We start from the raw sequence: 20,703 nt of genomic DNA, 5'->3' as shown, positions 1-20,703 counted from the left end.
TTTTCATTTTTGATACTGGTAATTTTTTTTCTTTTCCTCTTACTTTTATCAGATTAACCAAATGTTTGTCTTTTTTATTGCTTTTTTCATAAAGCCAATTATTAGTTTTATTTATTAGTTCAATAGTTTTCTTACTTTCAGTTTTATTATCCTCTCCTTTGATTTTCAGAATTTCTAATTTGTATATTTAATTGTGAAATTTTTAATTTATTCTTTTTTCAATTTTTATACGCATTCTAAATTCCTTGATATCTTTATTTTATCCATTTATGTATTTGAGATATTAAATTTCTCTTAACTGCTTTTACTGTATACTACAATTTTTGGTACGTTGTTTTATCGTTGTCATGTTCTGGGATTGATTTTGGATGCTACAATACTTGGCACATAAATATTTACTATTGATATTACTTATTGTCTATAGTTTCTTTTAGGAAGATGTAGTTTCTTTCCTTATCCCTTTTAATGATATCTATTTATGTTTTTTCTTTGTGTAGAGTAAAATTGCCATCCCTGTTTTTTTTTTTACTTCAGCTGAAACATAGTATATTCTGTTACAGTCTTTTACTAATACACTGTTTGCAACTGTCTCTAATATTTGTTTCTTGTAGAAACAAATTGTAGGATTTTGCTTTTTAATTGATTCTGCTATTTACTTCCTTTTATGGGAGAGTTCATCACATTCTCACTTACAGTATTAATTACTATTTCTTTATTACCCTCCATTCTATTTCCCCTCCATTTATTCTTTTATTTCAACTTGTTCTATTCCCTCCTCACCAGTATTTTCCTTCTGAACACTGTCTCTCTTAATCTGACTCCCCTCCACCACCACCCTTCACTTTTCTTTCCTCTTCCCCTTTTAATTTTCTCCTCTTTTCTTCTCACTCTTCTATCAGTCCCTCAATCCCTTCCTCCTTTTTTCCTAATTCTCTGAAAGATAAGATAAATTTCTAAACCCGGCTGTGTTTATATGTTAATCTTTCTGAGTCAAATTCTAAGAAAATGAGATTCAAGTAAATCTCATGCCCACTTTTCTTTCGTTGTGCTGAAATAATTCCTTTGTGACTCTGCATATGATGAATTTACCCCATTCTTCCACCCCCTTACTCCCTTTCCAGTAAATCACTTATTTTAGTTTCTTAATTTTTAAATATAATTCTATCAAATCAATCCTTGTCATAGCTTTTGTCTTAATATACTCATTCTAACAGAGATACAATTCTCAAGACTTATGAATATAATCCACCCACATAGGGATGTAACCAGTTTTATCTTATTAAATAACACTATTTTTCTTTTCCTCTATTTACCTTTTTATGTATCTCTTGAGTCTCATGTTTTAATATCATACCTTCTGTTCAACTATAGTTTTTTCATAGTGAAAATTAAAATATCATCTAGTTCTATCCTTCAATTTATTTTTCTTCTCTCTTTGCTAAAGGTAGCAATTCTAATGCAATAGTGAATAGTAGTGGTGATAATTGCTTCACTCTAATTTTATTGATTATACTTCCAATGTATCCCCATTACATAAAGAGGTTGCTGATGATTATAGATAGATACTGCTTAGCATTTTAAAGAATTTTCCATTTGTTCTTATGTTCTCTAGTGGGTTTTTTAGATTTTTTTTTTTTTTGCAAGGCAAACGGGGTTAAGTGGCTTGGCCAAGGCCACACAGCTAGGCAATTATTAAGTGTGTCTGAGACCAGATTTGAACCCAGGTACTCCTGACTTCAAGGGAAGTGCTTTATCCACTACAACACCTAGCTGCCCCCTCTACTGTTTTTTTAACTAAAAATTGTTTTGTCTAAAGTTTTTCAGTTTTTACTGATAAAATCATGATTTCTGTAAGACTTGTTATTGATGTGATCATACTGAAAGTTTTCCTGATATTGAACTAACCCTGCATTCCTGGCATAAATTCTGCTTGATCAAAGTGTATTATGCTATTGACAACTTCCTGTAATCACTTTGTCAATATTTTATTTGAATTTTTTACATTTATATTCATCAAGGAAATTGTTCTGCATTTTTATTTCTATGTTTAAAGTTTTCTTGTTTTAGGTATCAGCAATATTTTTGTATCATAGAAAGAATTTGGCAGACCTCCTTCACCTATTTTTTTTCAAATAGTTTTTAAAGAATTGGAACTAATTATTTCTTGAATGCTTCATACAATTCACTTGTGTATCCATATGGCCCTGGAGATTTTTTCCTCAGGGAAATTATTGACAGTTTGCTCAACTGCTTTTTTTGAAAAAGAGTCATTAAAGTATATAATTTCCTCTTTTTTTAACTGGGCTATTTTTTTTGTATATATATATATATATATATATTCATATATTTTCTTTAAATTATTAAACTGTCATACAATTATGCAAAATGGTTTTGAACTATTACTTTAATTTTCTCTTCATTGGTGGTGAACCCACCTTTTTAATTTTTGACAATAATAATTTGATTTTCTTTCTTTTTATTTGATTAAGGTTTATTGTATTCATTATTTCTTCCTTTCTACAATTGATTATGTGGTTTTTATTATCTCACACATGGTCAAAAGAAGTGTATATTCTGTCTATCCCCACTCAGTTTTCTTTAGAGGTCTATCATATCTATGTTTTCTCACATTCTATTCCCCTCTTTAACTTGCTTCTTATTTATTTAGTTATTTATTTTTAAAATGAAATAGTAATAATATTAGGGGTAGCTGGGTGGTGGACAGAGTATTGGTCCTTGAGCCAGGAGCACCTGGGTACAAATCCGGCCTCAGACACCCAATGATCACCCTGCTATGCGTCTCCAGGCAGGCCACGCTGCCCCATTTACCCTGCACCCTCCCCCAAACAATAATAAAAATGGGCTTCAGTCTTTGGTCCAACACCAACAACTCTGTCATGGGTGGATCACATTCTTTATGGTAAGTCCATCACAAAAGTTACTTCCATATTTTTCCAATGTTGCCATTGCTGATCGCAACTCCCTCCTTTCTTATTTCTCTACTACCATGTACTATATTTTCTCTCTCCTTTCACTCTGACTCTGCTGTAGGGTATCTGAGTGGCACAGCAGACAGATCCCGGGACCTGGGGCCAAGAGGCCCGGAGGCCCCCTACCACCCCCTAGACCCAGCATCCACCTGGCCCTATGGTCCCAGACAGGCCATCCAATCCCAGCCCCTTGCAAGAAGTAAAAAAGAAAATGTATTATATCTGACCACTCTCCCTCCATGGTCCATACTCTCCTCCTTAATTCACATCCCCACCCCTTCCCCCTGCTCCCCCCCCTCCTTCTTACTCCAGATGTCTATACCCCATTGAGTATATATATGGTGTTTCTTCTCCTAGCCAACTCTGATGAGAGCAAAGTTTCCCTCATTCTGCCTTGCCTCCCCCCCCTTCCATATCATTGCAATAGCTCATTGAAATAAAGAAAAATCTTATTATATGAAATATCTTGGCCTATTCCCCCTCTCCTTTTTCTTTCTCCTATTACATTTCCATTTATTCTATTGACTCCATTTTTACACCTTATTTTATCTTCATATTCAGCTTTCTCCTGTGCTTCAACTATAAAAGCTCTCTCTATATGCTCTATTAACTGAGAAGGTTCATATGAGTTTTCACAGTGTCATTTTTCTATGCAGGAATACCTGCAGTTCATCATCAATAAGTCCCTCATATTTTCCCCCTCTCCTCCAATCTCCATGCTTCACCTGAGTCCTGTATCTGAAGATAAAACCTTCTGTTCCACTCTGGCCATGCCAAAAGGAACATTTGAAATTCCCCTGGTTCATTGAAAGTTCATCTTTTTCCCTGGAAGAGGACATTCAGCCTTGCTGGGTAGTTCATTCTTGGCTGCATTCTAAGCTCTTTTGCCTTCCGGTATATTATATTCCAAGCCCTGTGAGCTTCTAAAGTAGTTGTTGCTAAGTCCTGTGTAATCCTGACTGAAGCTCCACAATATTTGAACTGTGTCCTTCTGGCTGCTTGTAATATTTTCTCTTTGAATTGGGAGTTCTGGAACTTGGCTATAATATTCCTAGGCATTGGTTTTTTGGGGTCTCTTTTGCAGGGGGATTGATGGATTCTCTCCATTTTTATTTTGACCTCTGCTTCTAGAATATCAGGGCAATTTTCCTGTAGTAATTCTTTGAAAATGATGTCAAGGCTCTTTTCCTGATCATGACTTTCAGGTATTCCAATAATTTTTAAATTATCTTTCCTAAGTCTGTTTTCCATATCAGTTGTTTTTTCAATGAGATATTTCACATTTTCTTCTAATTTTTCATTTTTTTTGGTTTTGAAGTATTGATTCCTGATTTCTGGTAAATTCATCAATCTCACTGAATTCTATTCTTTGTCTGAAGGATTTGTTCTCCTCAGAGCTTTTTCTTATCTCTTTTTCCATCTGGCCAATTTTGCTTTTTAAAGCATTCTTCTCCTCAACAACTTCTTGAACTGTTTTATCCATTTGACCTAAGCTGTTCTTTAGCATGCTGTATTCTTCAGCAATTTTTTGGATTTCCTTGACTAAGCTGCTGACTTCATTTTCTTGTTTTTCCTGTATCTCTCTCCTTTCTTTTTCCAGTTTTTCTTCTAACTCCCTCATTTGATTTTCAAAGCCTTTTTTGAGCTCTGTTATTTTTTTTTTGTATTTGTCCAATTTCATTTTTAAGGGATTTGCTTTCTTCTGTCATTTTTTGTTGTTGTAAGATGTTAATTTTCTCATGAATTGTGCTAATATTTTCTTGTATTTCTTTCCCAAATTTTTGCATTTTATTTTTAAACTCTTTTCTGATCTCTTCTAAGAAGCTTTTCTGAACTGGAGACCAATTCATATTTTCCACTGAAGCTTCACATATGGCACCTCTTGTGTCATCCTGTTCTATGGTATTATCCTTACCTACAAGTTAGCATTTAATAGACCATGATTTGAGCTGACCTTTCTTCATTCTGGGATGTTAGTTTTCCCTAGAATCTTGAGTTAGGGGATAGGTCTGGTTGCACACCTTCAGTGTTAAATACCCTAGTGGCCGTGCTTACTAGGGTTAGAAACTCCAGGGGATTACTGAGTGAACCAACCAATAAGGAATCCTCTAGATTCTTGAGATTGTCCATGTCAGGGTGTCAGAAGCTTACTCCCTAGAACTTGGACTCAGCTGTACTCACAGCAACCCAGTCACTACACTAGGAAGTGAGGACTGGAAACATGAGAGGTTTCTCTCTGGGTAGTCAGTACTAGGAAAGTTTTGGGGCCCACACCTGGACCTTAGTGAAAAGTGTCAAAACTTGGAGCAGCTTCTGGATTTTTACTGGAAAACTTGAGATCTTCCCTCAGGTATGCAAGGATCTCCTCTGGGAACACAGGGGGTTCATTGTTTGGGCCATCCAGACCAAGCAGGCTAGCCAAATGGGTGTCAGGGCAAGTTGCATTGGAGCAGTTGCAGTTGAAGCACTGGAGTTCTCACTGTAGACCAACAGCACACATTGTAAATGATTCTACTTCTACTCCTTCACTTCTCAGGTTAATCCCCCACTTCACCCTGTCACTGGTGCTTTGGGTCTCTGCTCTTTTCCCTGGACATACTCATAACCCTGCCCCCCTCACCTTACAGACCTTGCTGCAAGATATTATCCTCGTTTCTTTTCTGGGTTTCGTCAGTCCAACATCTGTTAAGAGACTTGATTCATGTTAGTTCTAAGAGAAAGTGAAGAGAGTTTAAAATAGTGCCTGACTTTTTCTCCACCATCTTGGCCAGAAATCAACTCTGTGTTTGGTTTGCCATACATACCACTGCCCGATCCACAAATTGTTCACCGGATATTTTAAATGGACAGCTGAAAGAATCAATCAGTCAATTTAGACTAATTGAAATGGATGCTATAATTGTTAATGATCAAGGATGATCTATAAATTTTGTTGAATATGTTTAAAGCATTTAGACAATCTGTGGAGTGCTTTTGTTTACAGTTCCTCATGCAGTCTTTGAGGAGCAACTTGATCAATTAGATGCTGAAGAAGGTCTTCCTGAAAAGTTTGTACAGAATTTAATTGTATTCAAAAGACAGTATCCTCCACAAATTGTTTAACATGGTGCCTTTGAGTTTGAATATTCCCAGAGGTAGAAATATTTAAATGAAATGGAAATTCCATAAAGTGAACAGATTAAGAAAAAAAGAAATGAAAGATGCAAAAGACAAACTGAAAAGTGTAATGGAAGTTGCTCATCACAAGCATAAAACAAATATTGTACACTTCAATCTACAGAAACACTAAGAACTGAGAATGATGGAGGAACTTCACTATTCAGAAATGCAGAAACACAAATATATATATAACTAGGGCAAGAGGAAGTGTAGCATAGGAAAGAAGAAATGATTATTGCCAAGGTTAGGTAGAAGATGAGGTATATAGATGCACATGACAGAGATGAAAATAAGTGGTACCATGAGGGAGATATTTATGACTCAAGAACTTAGAAACTGTTACCTTTAGATAATCTTGGAAAATAAACGTGCATTCTGAGCACTTTAGGCAGGGAGGAGCTCACCCTGCAGTTGAGCAGGGTTCTAGAGAAAGGGACATAGAACTCAGGCAGTACCTTCTTCTCCAAGTATTTTTCATCACTTTCATTTGTCCCAGAAAACTGTTTCTTTATTTAGCCTTTACTTGTTGGAACCATTTTCCAAACCTAAATCATATTTGATACTTTCTTACTTTTTCAAGGCTATATAGAAATCCAGGAATAAAGTAAGAAGTTAGAGGAAATTTTCTGATTCTGATGTCTGTGCTATTCTGTGTATTCTGGAGGTTCATAATGAAAAGGTTCATGGTTCATCATAGGAATAACCAGTAGAGGAAGACGGAATCCCAATAAAAACTTCCTATATTTTTCCTCAAATTATCAACATTTTGTAAAACTTTCAAGCACATATTTGTGTGCTGTTTATATATAAAATATATTTACATGTGTATGTAAAAACACATATAAGTTGTTCTTTATGAATTTTCAGGAACAAAGTATTAAGTTTGAAAAATGTCAGTTTAGAAAACAAAGCACATTAATGATCTGAAATAAGCATTTTTATAGACACACTAATTTTTCTATATGTGTGTTTTTCTTTTTCCATACTTAACATATTCCCTTGGTATAATAGTGAATACATTTTACTTGCCAAATCTTTGAAAAATTTCTTTAAATGGCTCTGAAAAACTTAGGTACAGTTACTTAATAAAAGATTTTTCACTTTTTCATTGATTCATAGATTCATGAACAGAATTGAACCAATTCATTATTGATTGAAAGATTTACTCATTCATTTTAAAGTTCCCCAGTCAGTGAATATTTCTCTGCAAACTCAAAATATAATGAAATATTAAAAGATAATAGATAAAATCTAGAGTCACTCAAATTTATTTCAATCAAGGCAATCTTGAATTCAGACATATCCAGGTAGTGCTAAGCAGCACCTATTATATTTGATTTTTACTGGAAATAACTGTAAATTAACCAGCTTTATTTTGCCAAAATTAAGGGCCTAAAGACAGAAAGATGGAGATGAAATAGGAAAAGTAATAATGCAAATCCATCACTTTGCTTATAATACATAGGGAGTTAAATGTTTTACCTTGAAAATTCTTTTTTCCTGTAATTTTGGTTATATAAATTTATAATTACATATATTTAGTCATTCTATCTTTTAAAAATAATTATATTTAAAATAATTATATATTTGATTTTTCTAAAGAACACTTTTAAAATGTTTGCTAGTTGAACAAATGCAACTCTTTCTGAATAGTATTTAGGACATTAAATTTATCTTTTATAATCTCTGGCAACTCTAGAGCATTACTATGCTGGGGAAATTTGAGAAAGAACTATTTTTTAAATGTTTGCTTGATGTAGTCCTTACAGTCATAGGATTACTGACTCTCCAGAGTTCAAGAGGATGTTAATATATATTATAACTGACCTTGACAACATCATCAAAAAAATCATTTAATCTGGACATAGAATTTACCAAGCAGTACTCACAAACCATAGAAACTTTTCAAAATATATTGTTTCTTCAAATGTATTTACAGATAATACATATGTGTTTGTGTATTCATATATATGTATATAGACATATACATATATATGCATTGAAACGTGCACATTTGAAACATGCACCCAAGCACCTGCTATTGCCTTGAGAATGAGCCTAGCCGCGGGCTTACCTCTCTCCGAGGTCTTCGGGTGCACTCCGGCTTCCGCCCTGGGGGATGGGAAGGAAGTTCACAGCCACACACGAGCCTGGTTTACAACAGCAGCATCTTTATTCATGAACAGCAGAAAATGGCCCCCCGAACTTTTGCACAGCGCTCTTTTATCCAGTAACCCTTTCTTCCCGGGGTACATGCTCCTCCCAAGTTCCAACCCATGGGCGGAGCCACATCCTGTTAGCGAAGCCGTCCCAGTACCCTATAAGATACCTTACAAGGCAGGTTCAGACTTCCAGGGGTCTCACGGCCCAGGTCATATGACCTTCATGGGTGGCCCCGGTCCAGAGCTTCCCCTTACAATTCCCCCTTTTCGTTAACAAGAGGGGGGGTAAAAGGTGACAAAGGAAAAAGGTCTCCTTTGAATCGTTCCAGGGTTATCTTAAGAAAGGACAAAAGGCATAGGGTCAGTCCAAGATAGAGCTTTCAGCCATGGTGGAGAGGGGATGAAAGCCCAATACTTTTGATCAGTAACCATCATTCCAATTGTTGCGCCTAAGTTGGCGAACAGCATCGTCAAACCCAATGTCATTTCAGTCCTTTTTCTGCACACCTGTAGCCTCCTTTCTCGTCTCAGTCTTGCTCGTTTCAGTCCTCTCTGTCCTCTCCTTGTCTTTCTGCGCTGTAGTGACTTCTCGGACCCATTTGATTGGCACCCAGACTTCTTCTCCATCTGGTCCATCTTCAGGCTGTATGGATAGAAAACCCTGTCCTCTGAATCGTACTATTCCAGGGCCATGCCAAACACCCTCATGATCTTTCCAGTACACTTTTGTGCCTGGAATACATATAGTAGGGGTGTGTGAGATTTTTGCCATATCTGTGCCCTGTGACTGTGGATGAGTAAAAAAGACCATGGCAGGAACCAAACCCTCCTCAGAAATGGATAAAAAAATTATGGGTATAGAGGGCTTGTGCCAGGCGTGCCTGCAGAGAATTCTTTATGCCCGGGGAAATTCCCCCTTTTTGTTTTTCAAGAAGGGTCTTTATAGACCTGTTGGCACGTTCTACTATGGCTTGGCCAGTAGGATTATAGGGAATACCAGTGATATGTCTTATAGAAAATTCAGAGCAAAACTGTGTAAAGGCATGTGATTTATAGGCTGGACCATTATCAGTTTTTATAGATTCGGGAACCCCGAAAGAGGAAAAACAAGTAAGAAGATGGATAATAACTGACCTCACTGTCTCCTTAGGTTGGACAGTGGCCATAATGAATTTGGAGTATGTGTCCACACATACATGTATCAAATATCTAGTATAGTGGGTTACATCCATTTGCCAGAGTGCATTAGGGTAGGCACCCCTGGGGTTAACAGCCATTTCCTTAGGTCTGGGAAAAAAAGGGACACAGGCAGAGCATCTTTTTACTATAGCTCTGGCCTGCTCTCGAGAAAGGCCAAAGAGATGTCTTAATGATCTGGCAGATAAGTGGTATTTAGAATGTGCCATAGAGGCTTCCTTCTGCAACGGGCAAAGTAAAGCTTTGTCAACGACGTCATTTCCTGCAAAAATAGGACCAGAGGAGGACACATGTGAACGGACATGAAGAACATAGACAGGAGAGGTCCTTTGCAATAGTAAGGTCTGAACTTTGTAGAGCAGAGGGGAAATAGCAGAAGAGCGAAGATTGAGCTGAGCTTCAGGAAGATTGTGAAGAGAAATAGCACAGTAGAGGCTATCCGTGATAAGATTAAAGGGTTCATGTTGTAATAGTTGTAGAGCAAAGATTATAGCTTGAAGTTCATTTTTCTGAGCAGAAGAATATTCAGTTGGGAAAACTTTCAAGATTTTTCTGGAAGGAACATAGACAGCTGCCCGGTTCTTTTTTGTAGCATCAGTAAAAACGTTAGGGCCTTCCACAGGGGACAGAGCTATAACAGATGGGGGACGTGACAGTGGAAGTAAAGTCCATCCCCGAAGGGGAGGTGGTAAAGGAAGCGAAACAACAAAGCAAAGGCAGAGTAGAGAAGCCCACTCGGGGATTTCTTCTGAAAACGAGCGTAAAGAAAGCTCCGAAGCAGCAAGATTTAGAACAGGATATCGACCATACAAGAGTAAGGAACGTTCTGCAATAGAGAGGAAAAAGTTGGCTAGCATTTTCCATTTATTTGGTAAAATGCGTTTTTGTTTCTCAGGATAGAGCCACTCCAACACCCCATGCATTTGGTATAGACAGCCAATTGGGGTATCATCCATTAAAATGGTGGCATATATGGGCTCTTTTGGATCCTGTAGAACCACAACCGATGTAATTTTTTCTAAAATACTATCCATCTGTTTTTTGGCCAAAGGAGTCAAACTCCTAGGGGAATTCAGTGATGAGTCCCCTCTCAAGATATCATAAAGAGGATGCATCTGGGAATCTGGAATAGGAATTACTGAGCGCATCCATTGTATAGCTCCTATTAATTTTTGAAAATCATTTAAGGTTTTCAGTCCCTTTAAATTTATTTTTGGAGAAACACGGGTGACAATGTTTCCCTCTAATATATGCCCTAGGTAATTGTACGGTTGTGTAAGTTGAATTTTTTCTGGCGCCACCTGTAGTCCGTAGAGCTGTAGAGCATCAGTAACCCTTTGTAATATTTGCAATGTTTGTTGGCGTTGGGGAGCAGCTATAAGTACATCATCCATATAATGTATGATTGTAACCTGTGGCTCTGAATCTCTTATAGGTTTTAAAATATTATGGACATATTGTTGGCACAAGGTGGGGCTATTAGCCATCCCCTGGGGAAGGACACAAAATTGGTATCTATCAAAGGGTTCTTGGAGATTTCTAGAAGGGACTGAAAAAGCAAATTTATCTCTATCTGAAGGATGGACAGGTATGCTATAAAAACAATCTTTTATATCAATCACAGCCAGGTGAGAATCCTTCGGTATGGCTGTGGGGCTGGGCAGTCCTGGTTGTAAAGGACCCATAAGTACCATAGCTTCATTGACTTTTCTAAGATCAATGAGCATCCTCCATTTGCCTGTTTTCTTTTTTATAACAAATAAAGGTGAATTATAAGGACTTAAAGAGGGTTCTATTCTCTTAGACTGAAGTAATTCTGCTACTATATCTTTTAAAGCAGTGAGCTTTTCAGGCGTTAAGGGCCATTGATCAACCCACACAGGGGTTTCTGTTTTCCATTGAATAGGGGGACAGCTCACTTGTTCAATGACCCCAACAAGTTTAAATGTTCAGGGGTGGTCACATGCAAATTTAGTGCTGAAATGAGGTCTCTTCCCCATAGTGCATAGGACAATCCTGTAATTTGCAATGGTTTAAAAAGTCCTGAATGTCCTAGACAAAACCACTGTAGATATCTTGCAGATCGCAGGGCACCTTGGCTGCCTCCCACCCCCAAAATTGTTATTGGATCTGCTAGAGTCGGCCAATCACCCCATTGATCTATATTGATACAAGAATTATCTGCCCCTGTATCTATCATCCCCACGACCTTTTTTCCCTGTACCATTACTTCTAACATAGGTCTTGCCAACTCTATCTTTGTACACCAATTGATATTTACTTCATGCCCGCCTTGTAATCTTGTCCCCTTAGCTATAGGTTTCCCTGGGTCAATCGGAATTGGGATATTATGTAAGTTTGAAACAAGAATAGTCTTCTTATTAGCCAGAATAACTTGAGAAGGGACGTTTAGGAGGTGGTTAGTTTCCAAACCAGTTACCAATCTATCATAAGGTTGTCCCTCTATTTCTATTTCCTTATGAGAGTACGGTTCTGTGAGAAGGGTTGTGTGACTACTAGGGTATATAAAGGCCATTGAGTCTTGCTTTATTTGTTTCACTGTGTTACTAGTATCTTGCAATCGGGTTTGAGAGTCCTGGTTCCCAGTACCTTGTGCCCTGTGCCTCGTGCCCTGGTCTTCTATTGTGTTTGTTGTTCGGGGCCTCTCTTGTGAAAAGGGAGGCCCCTCCCCCCCGTTTCCCTGAAGGGTCCCCTTCTTTGCTCGGCAATCTTTTGCAATATGTCCCACCTTGCCACAGTAAAAACATCTAATAGGCCTTTTCACTTTGCATTGTCCTTTGAAATGCCCAAGTTGGCCACATTGAAAACATCTTTTTTGAGTAACTACCATAACACTCTTCACTGTGTTAGCCAATTCAGCAATGGCACTTTGTGAAGTGTTAGCCGTGTTGGCCAATTCAGCAATAGCACCTTGCATAGCTTGTACAGGATCATTGATGGGGGCATCTATCAATTTATCCAATATTTGATCTATAGTCGCATCCTTTCCTAAATTCCCAATAAGTTGCTGATATGCGGGCCTTAATCCCTCTCTAACCAATTGAGTAGTAAGCATTTCAGCCCCCGGTCCTGTGCCCATGGTTCTTTTTACTGTTTCAATGACCCTGCTTAAGAAATCTGCAGGGTTCTCGTTTGGCCTTTGTTTCAAATTTGAAAACTTTTCCCTCATTTTCCCCGGAGGATCCAGGCGAGACAAGGCCTGTGACCATATATATGTAACAGCATCCCTAAGAGGTTTGTCATAATTTATTTGTTGGTCAGGGTTAGAAAAGGGACCTTCACCCATGGCCAGATCAAAATTGCGCTGTTCCTGCCCAGGGACGTGCATTCCCTTCAGATATTTTTCACACTCCCTACGAACAAGTACTACATATGTAACATACTGTCCGGGGGATAAGACTGCAGACATAATTTCCTTCCAATCATTTGGAGTCCAAGGAGTAGTCATGGTAGCATTAGTAATTAACTGCCTAACATAAGGAGAAGCAGGACCATACTCATTAACAGCTCTCTTTATCTCTTTAATCAGTAGGAATGGTAGTGGTTTGTGTTCAGCTATTTCATTCCCTTGGGGGTCATAGCTAATCTCCAAGGGACATAAAACTGGCGGAAAGCCCCACTCTTCCAAATCTGGCCTCTCTCCCTCTTCAACTGCTACTCTAATGCTCTTTTTCAAAACACTCTCAGGTTCTGTCATAGTAGGCTTCATAGAAAATGTTAGTTTCTGAGTACTCTTAGGTTCTGTCTTAACTGGTTTCGCGGAAAATGTCAGATAAGTTCTCCCTTTCGAAGAGGTGCCTGAACCAAGGGGAGTTGGATGAAAAAGGGAATTAGAAGTAGGGAGAGGCGCATCCCTTATCCGTAAAGAAGTAGAAGTTCTCACTGGAGCAATAATATTTTCGCTCACTAGATGGCGCTCCGACCCTAAGTTTACATTCTTTAATTGGGTCTCCGCCTCTTTCTCCGACCCTGAGTTTACATTCTTTAATTGGGTCTCTGCCTCTTTCTCCGACCTTGAGTTTACATTCTTTAATTGGGTCTCTGCCTCTTTGTACTCCCTGTGCCATGATCCCACTTCCTCCCCCAGGTTTTTCCCACGGGAACGCAACTGTTCCCCATGCAGTCTCGAGCCCCCACTATGGGCCATATCCTCCCTGAAAACTGTTTTAGATCTATCAAAACAGGCTATCTCTTCTCTGGGAGTTCTCTCACTGTCCTGAGTCCGCTGCAACTCCTTCCAGGGGTATAACTGAGTCTCTTTCTCTTCTACCTCTTCATAACTACACTCAGATTGATCATCTCTTTCTGACCCACACAAGGAAGGTCCTACCTGGCATGAGCACGGCACTTTCACCTTTATTTCTTCTGGTTCTTCTAACAATGTGCTAATGACCTTATAGAATTTAAAGTCCATGGGGGTAACAAATTCAGGTTCAGCCTGGTGATATGAGCTCATTTGCTGTCCTACTACCCTCCAACCTTTGCCATCAATTCCCGAATGTTCCACCCACGGGGAAATAACAAATAACTTTTCCACAAATTCCTTGCATTGCCTTAGGTGGGGTTTTAACCCATTCTTTTTACATAATTTGTACAGTTTGCAAGCTAAAACTCCCTTTTCTTCAGGCTCCACCACCGGAAGACTAATATTCTTCCCCATCTTGAATATATATTCAAGACTGTGTGTGGCTCCTCTTAACTAGACCAGCTAGCTAAGGTCGGCTACGACTCAGATTCTCCTCAGCATGCAGTGCTTTCGTGTCCCTGTGCGGGCGCCATGTGAAACGTGCACATTTGAAACATGCACCCAAGCACCTGCTATTGCCTTGAGAATGAGCCTAGCCGCGGGCTTACCTCTCTCCGAGGTCTTCGGGTGCACTCCGGCTTCCGCCCTGGGGGATGGGAAGGAAGTTCACAGCCACACACGAGCCTGGTTTACAACAGCAGCATCTTTATTCATGAACAGCAGAAAATGGCCCCCCGAACTTTTGCACAGCGCTCTTTTATCCAGTAACCCTTTCTTCCCGGGGTACATGCTCCTCCCAAGTTCCAACCCATGGGCGGAGCCACATCCTGTTAGCGAAGCCGTCCCAGTACCCTATAAGATACCTTACAAGGCAGGTTCAGACTTCCAGGGGTCTCACGGCCCAGGTCATATGACCTTCATGGGTGGCCCCGGTCCAGTCCCAGTACCCTATAAGATACCTTACGAGGCAGGTTCAGACTTCCAGGGGTCTCACGGCCCAGGTCATATGACCTTCATGGGTGGCCCCGGTCCAGAGCTTCCCCTTACAATGCATATATGAAATAACCTGTTATTAAGGACCAATATTTTTTGCCTTACTTATTTTAACTATAATGAGCTAAGAACTCACTTTAAATAGAATTATATATTAAGTAATCATACACTGGATTTGTCTGTGCAAGACACATTGTTATAAACTTGGTAGCCTAATTATATCTTGCAAGTGCCAATAAACGAAAAACTATTTATATGTGAGGCACTGTTCTAGACAATGGGAATAATCAAGGGGTGGACTAATCTAATAGGTGTGAGATAATACCTCATTGTTGTTTTAATTTGCATTTCTCTAATCAATAGTGATTTGGAGCATTTTTTTCATATGCTTATATGTAGCTTTAATTTCTTCATTTGAAAACTGTCTGTTCATATTCTTTGACTATTTATCAATTGGGAAATAACTTGTGGCTACATATTGTCATTAAACAATAGCCTTCTTTAGAATGAGTTTGGTGTTTTTACTCTAATGGACTGTATCTGAGTCACAATTGATTATTTTAAATTCTAGCTTTCTCACTGACTATTCAAAAACACATTCTCCTTTTTTCAAATTACACTGATTTTATCATTATATATATATATATATATATATATATATATATATATATATATATATATATATATATATATATATATTTATAATATGTTCCCTTTGGGTCTCATTTAGTTCTACTATAATAATCAAGAGATTGGATTGATGAATAGTAAAATTCTGTCTTGATTTCATATTCTATAAGTCTATGATTATAATCAAGGTTAATAATTAATTTTTCTACTTTTCTTAAAATGCATTCAAAACCTTCATATGGACCATCAATAGTCAGTTTAACTTATGTCTTGCCACTTATCTCCAAAGTTTGGAGGAGTGAATGAACCTGATGATTTTGCATTGCACTGATTTACTTAAATCCAATTCATTAGCAAATTAAGATTTCATTCTCATAATGCCATTGGTCTTCTTCCAAAATGAAGACTGAACAATATCACCTTTATTATTTTCATAGCATTATAATTATACCCCCTCCCTCTCGTGCCAACCTCTAGTTCATTGAGTTCTATTCTGCACACGTCAATGAATCTCCTAGGAAAATGAATTTGTCAAGAACATGTGAATATTTTTACACTTACTCTTTTGTGGGGTCAAGTTCTATATCAATTGCTCTTCCATGTATGCTTGTGTCAAATGTACATACTCATTCCCTTCTTTCCTAAGAGAATATTATGTATTTACTATACATTGCTTCTGAGTTTCAGAGATTTGCTATTATAAACAATGAAAGATTTGGAAAAATATGTATAAAATGTATATATATATTATATGTAAAAAGATATCTAATATATATTATATAAAACATATCATATATATGTATATATATATATATATATATATATATATATATATTATGTGTGTGTGTGTGTGTGTGTGTGTGTGTGTGTGTGTGTGTATGGAAAATGCTGTCTACTCCTAGATCTGCTGAACATTTTATCTTTACTTCTATTGCAGGTATGATTTTGCCATCTTTAAAAATATTCTAAAATTTTATCATGACATGGAAATGGAACTGATTCTTGGTTCTTCAAAGCTATTCCAATGTAGTACAAATTCATATTGTTTGGGTTGATTGAGGGGCTGAGTTTCCAACAGCCAAAAAACACTCTAGTTAAGTTCTAAGTGGCCAGTTATCTGAAAACTGGCCACTGCATTGTAAACTTTTTGGCCACAAAAATTAAGAGACATAATCGTTTTGACTGAATAGATCTAGTGTCTGGGGTTAAATTCGGTGCCCATATCAGCAATATCACAGATTCCTCAACAAATGAATAACTTTGCTGTGTCCACAGCTTAAAGCTCACACTATAAAAGAACTTATAGAAGCTCTTAATGTAATTTATTTTGGAACATGTAAGAGACAAATCATATGCTGAAAAAAAAAAAGCAAAACTAGGTGAGTGCTAAAAAGAAACTGCTATATGTTTAAGGATATTATGTAGATCCTACATAGTAAATACTCTAAAAGTCATTTTATCAATTAGTGAATGAAAAACAATCATGTTATTTTCTGTCTTGGAATTTGGCTAGTTCCAAGGAACTAAAATACAAACCCCCAAAACAGTGTATAATTTGCTTCCAGGTGGTTCCCTTTACTTTTTTCAGTCTAGTAAACTCAGGATCCAAATTTGAGGAGGAAAATAACAACGCAGTACTCTAATAATCCTTGTTGTACCACACTAAAGAGGGAGCTAGGTGGTTCATTGTATAGAGCTTTGGGTCTGGCATCCAGAAGATCTGAATTCAAATCTTGCCATAGATGTTTAGTTGTGTTACTCTGAGCATTCACTTAACCTATGTTTGCCTTCAATTACAGAAGGAAATGGCAATACACTTCACTATCATTTCCAAGAAGAACCCTTGCAAAGTTTTGACATTCTATGTTCCATGTAATATTAAAGCTCCCTGACCAGCAGGGGGGATAAATGCAGTTCAGGAGAGAAATTAGACAGCTACACACATGTGGGGTTGCTAGCAGGACAACTAGCAGAGCCCTTTATTGTCCAAAGAGCCTGATTAAAGATAAAAACCACAAACGGTTTGTAAGCAAAAATGCAAGATTGTGAGAAATGTGCTCTTTGATCTGGTCACAGACCTCTTTGCACTCTTGTACATGTCCTAAGTACAGGATTTATTTTGTCTAACTCAGTACTGGTCTCTATGCTGCAAAATTGTGCATAATACTTTCAGGCATATTTTCTTCCCAATCTGGATACTCTCTCTCTCTCTCTCTCTCTCTCTCTCTCTCTCTCTCTCTCTCTCTCTCTCTCTCTCTCTCTCTTTCTCTTCTCAGGGTCCTTATGTGCCATTGCATAAATCTTCAGGGTTCATATAGAATCATAATGGGGTTCATGGAGAACTGTAATAGAGCAATCTTTGAGCCTGTTCCCACAAAAGCAGGTGCCAGCTAAGGCAAGACCTGGATGATGGATTCACATTCTACTCCAATGCTCTACAATGGAATCAGAAAGATTATGTAACAACATCCGAAAGTTTATAAAATTTATAAAAGTTTATTTGAATTTCATTGTAACTATATGAGGTGTCATTTTCATCTCCCTAATTTTAGATGCATAAACTGAGACTCAGAAAAGTTAGATAATTTGGTCAAGGTCATATAAGTAATAAAAGCTGATGGTGAACTTTGAATCCAAGTCTTCCTGAAACTAAGTTCAATGATGTACATTTTAGAGGAATGCTGTGAGCACATAATGTAGATTCATTCATATAGAAAAAATAATGCATAAAATTTTCAAAAGAAGTCATTTTCCCCAGCTTTTTCAATTCTTATCTACTTTCTATGCTTGAGGAATCTCAAAAAAATATATACATTATCCTTATGGACTAAAATGAAATCTAATAGATGTTATCTGAAAATATGAGTATCTATTTCCTAAAATTCCAGGTCTTTTCTCTTTCTCTAGCAAAGATATGGAGTTTTCAGTGTAATTATAGAAATTTAACAGATATTACAAGAAGATAAAATAATGCAAAAACAGGAAGCAGATAATTTGGGTGGTTCATTGGATAGAGTCCTTGACCTGGAGTCTGTTAGACCAAAATTCGAATTCAATCTAAGTCACTTACTAGCTAAGCAACTACAGGCAATTAGTTTAATTTCTCTTATCCCCAATTACCTCTTCCCTAATATTGGAATAATAGCATATGGTTTTCATGAGTTCCACAATAGAGTTATATAAAATATAAAAAAGTAAAGTAAAAATAAAGTAATATAAAATAAAATAGAGTAAAATAATGTAAAGATATTTGTAAACCTTATAGTGAGGTGCAGCATCAATTTAAGCAAGGCATTTTACCTTACTAAGTTTTAGGCAAAACTAACAGAGAAGTTATTTTTTAAAAAAAAGACATATGTATATCTTTGTATACACTTTAGTAATAGCCATATTTTAATCTGAGGGAATGGGAGAAGGAAATATTGGTTATTTTAAGGATAAAAAAGGAAACAGTCTAGGAAATTTTTGCCCTAATTTCTGCCATATATTCATATTATCATCAATATATTTTCCAGTCTGAGAGAGAAGGAGGGGAGATGAACTGGAATTTATTTATAGTGTTTTTGTTAACAACTTTGACATGTCACCTTTCAGGCTAAGTATTATTTTTAATCATCCCAAAGCTATTCCTTTCTCCTACATCAAGAATGAAGCTTTTATCATTGTAATTAGAGTCACCCAGGGTATATGAATACTTCCTCCTTTTCTTTTTATAATATTAATAGTATTTTATTTTTCTCAAATATATGACAAGATTGTTTTTAACATTCATCTTTGCAAAATTTGGGGTTTGAAAATTTTTTCTCCCTCCCCAAGGAAATGAAGTTTCTTATAAAGATTATATATGCACATTTAAGTTAAATATCTTTCCATATTGGTCATAGTGTGGAAGAAGAATCAGAACAATAAGGAAAAACCTCAAGAAAGAAGAAAAACAAACAATAAAATTAAAACAAATGAAAATTGGATACTTTGATTAACATTCAGACTCTATAGTTCTTTCTCTGGATGTGGATGGCATTATACATTCCAAGTCTTTTGGAATTGTCTTTAGTCAATATATTTCTTAAAAGAGCTAAGTCTACCAATTGATAATCACACAATGTTACTGTTCCGTGTGCAATGTTCTCCTGGTTATATTTGCTTCTCTCAGCAAAAGTTTATGAAACTCTTCCCAAGTTTTTCTGAAATAATTCTGCTTTTCCAAAGAACATTCCATTACATTTATATAACAAAATTTGCTCAGTCATTTGCCAGTTGATAGACACCCCCTCAATTTCCAATTCTTTGCAACCACAATAAGACCTGCTATTAATATTTTTATAGTATGTCTTTTCCCTTTTTTATGATCTCCTTAATATATATATATATATATATATATATATATATATATATATATATATGGACCTAGTTGTGATAATTTTGATCAAAGGATATGTAGTCTATTTGCCCATTGGGCATAGTTCCATATTATTCTCCAGAAGGGTATGATCAGTTCACAACTCTAGCAACTATCAATTATTGTCCCAGTGTTCTCATATTTTCTTCATCATTTATTAGTCAATTGAATAGGTATTAGGTGATACCTCAGAAATGTTTTAATTTGCATTTCTCTAATAAGTAGTCATTTCATAATGTTCCCTATCTTTTGTTTGGCCATAAATTATTCCATTTATCATAGACCTCACAGGTGAAACTGTTCCTTTATCTCCTAATTGATTATTGTATCACATTTTATGTCTAAATCATAAACCCATTTTGAAATTATTTTGGTTTAGAGTATGTGATGTTGATCTGTGTCTAGCTTTTGCCATACTATTTTCCATTTTTCCCAACAGCTTGTTTTGTTAAATAGTGAGTCCTTACTCCCAAGGCTAGAGTCTTTGGGATAATAAAACAGTAAGTTATTATAGTTATTTACTATTGTATCTTTTATACTTAATCTATTCTACTGATTCATCATTTCATTTTTTAAGCCAGTACCAAATAGTTATTGTGACTGCTGCTTTATAGTAAAATTTTAGATCTATGACTTTCCCTTCTCAGCACTCTCACCACCTCCAACTATCGGCATAAAGAGATGGACTAAATAAGGGGGGAAGACAGAGGAGAATCAATCAAAATGTATTAGCATCAGAGAAAGAAACCAAGAAATTAAAATAAAGAAAAAAAGCAGACAAAATTATAGGAAGGACTACCTAGAAAATCCTATAGAATCAGTATATATGTAAATTGAAACAATACCTTCAAAAAGTTTCAAGGCACCAAATTAATCCATAAAAATCCCTAAAATTTCTTTATAAAA

The sequence above is a fragment of the Macrotis lagotis genome, chromosome 2 (assembly GCF_037893015.1).
Source record: "Macrotis lagotis isolate mMagLag1 chromosome 2, bilby.v1.9.chrom.fasta, whole genome shotgun sequence".
Classification (NCBI taxonomy): domain Eukaryota; kingdom Metazoa; phylum Chordata; class Mammalia; order Peramelemorphia; family Peramelidae; genus Macrotis; species Macrotis lagotis.
The sequence above is the reverse complement of the archived record's forward strand: the minus strand, read 5'-3'. Positions refer to the sequence as shown.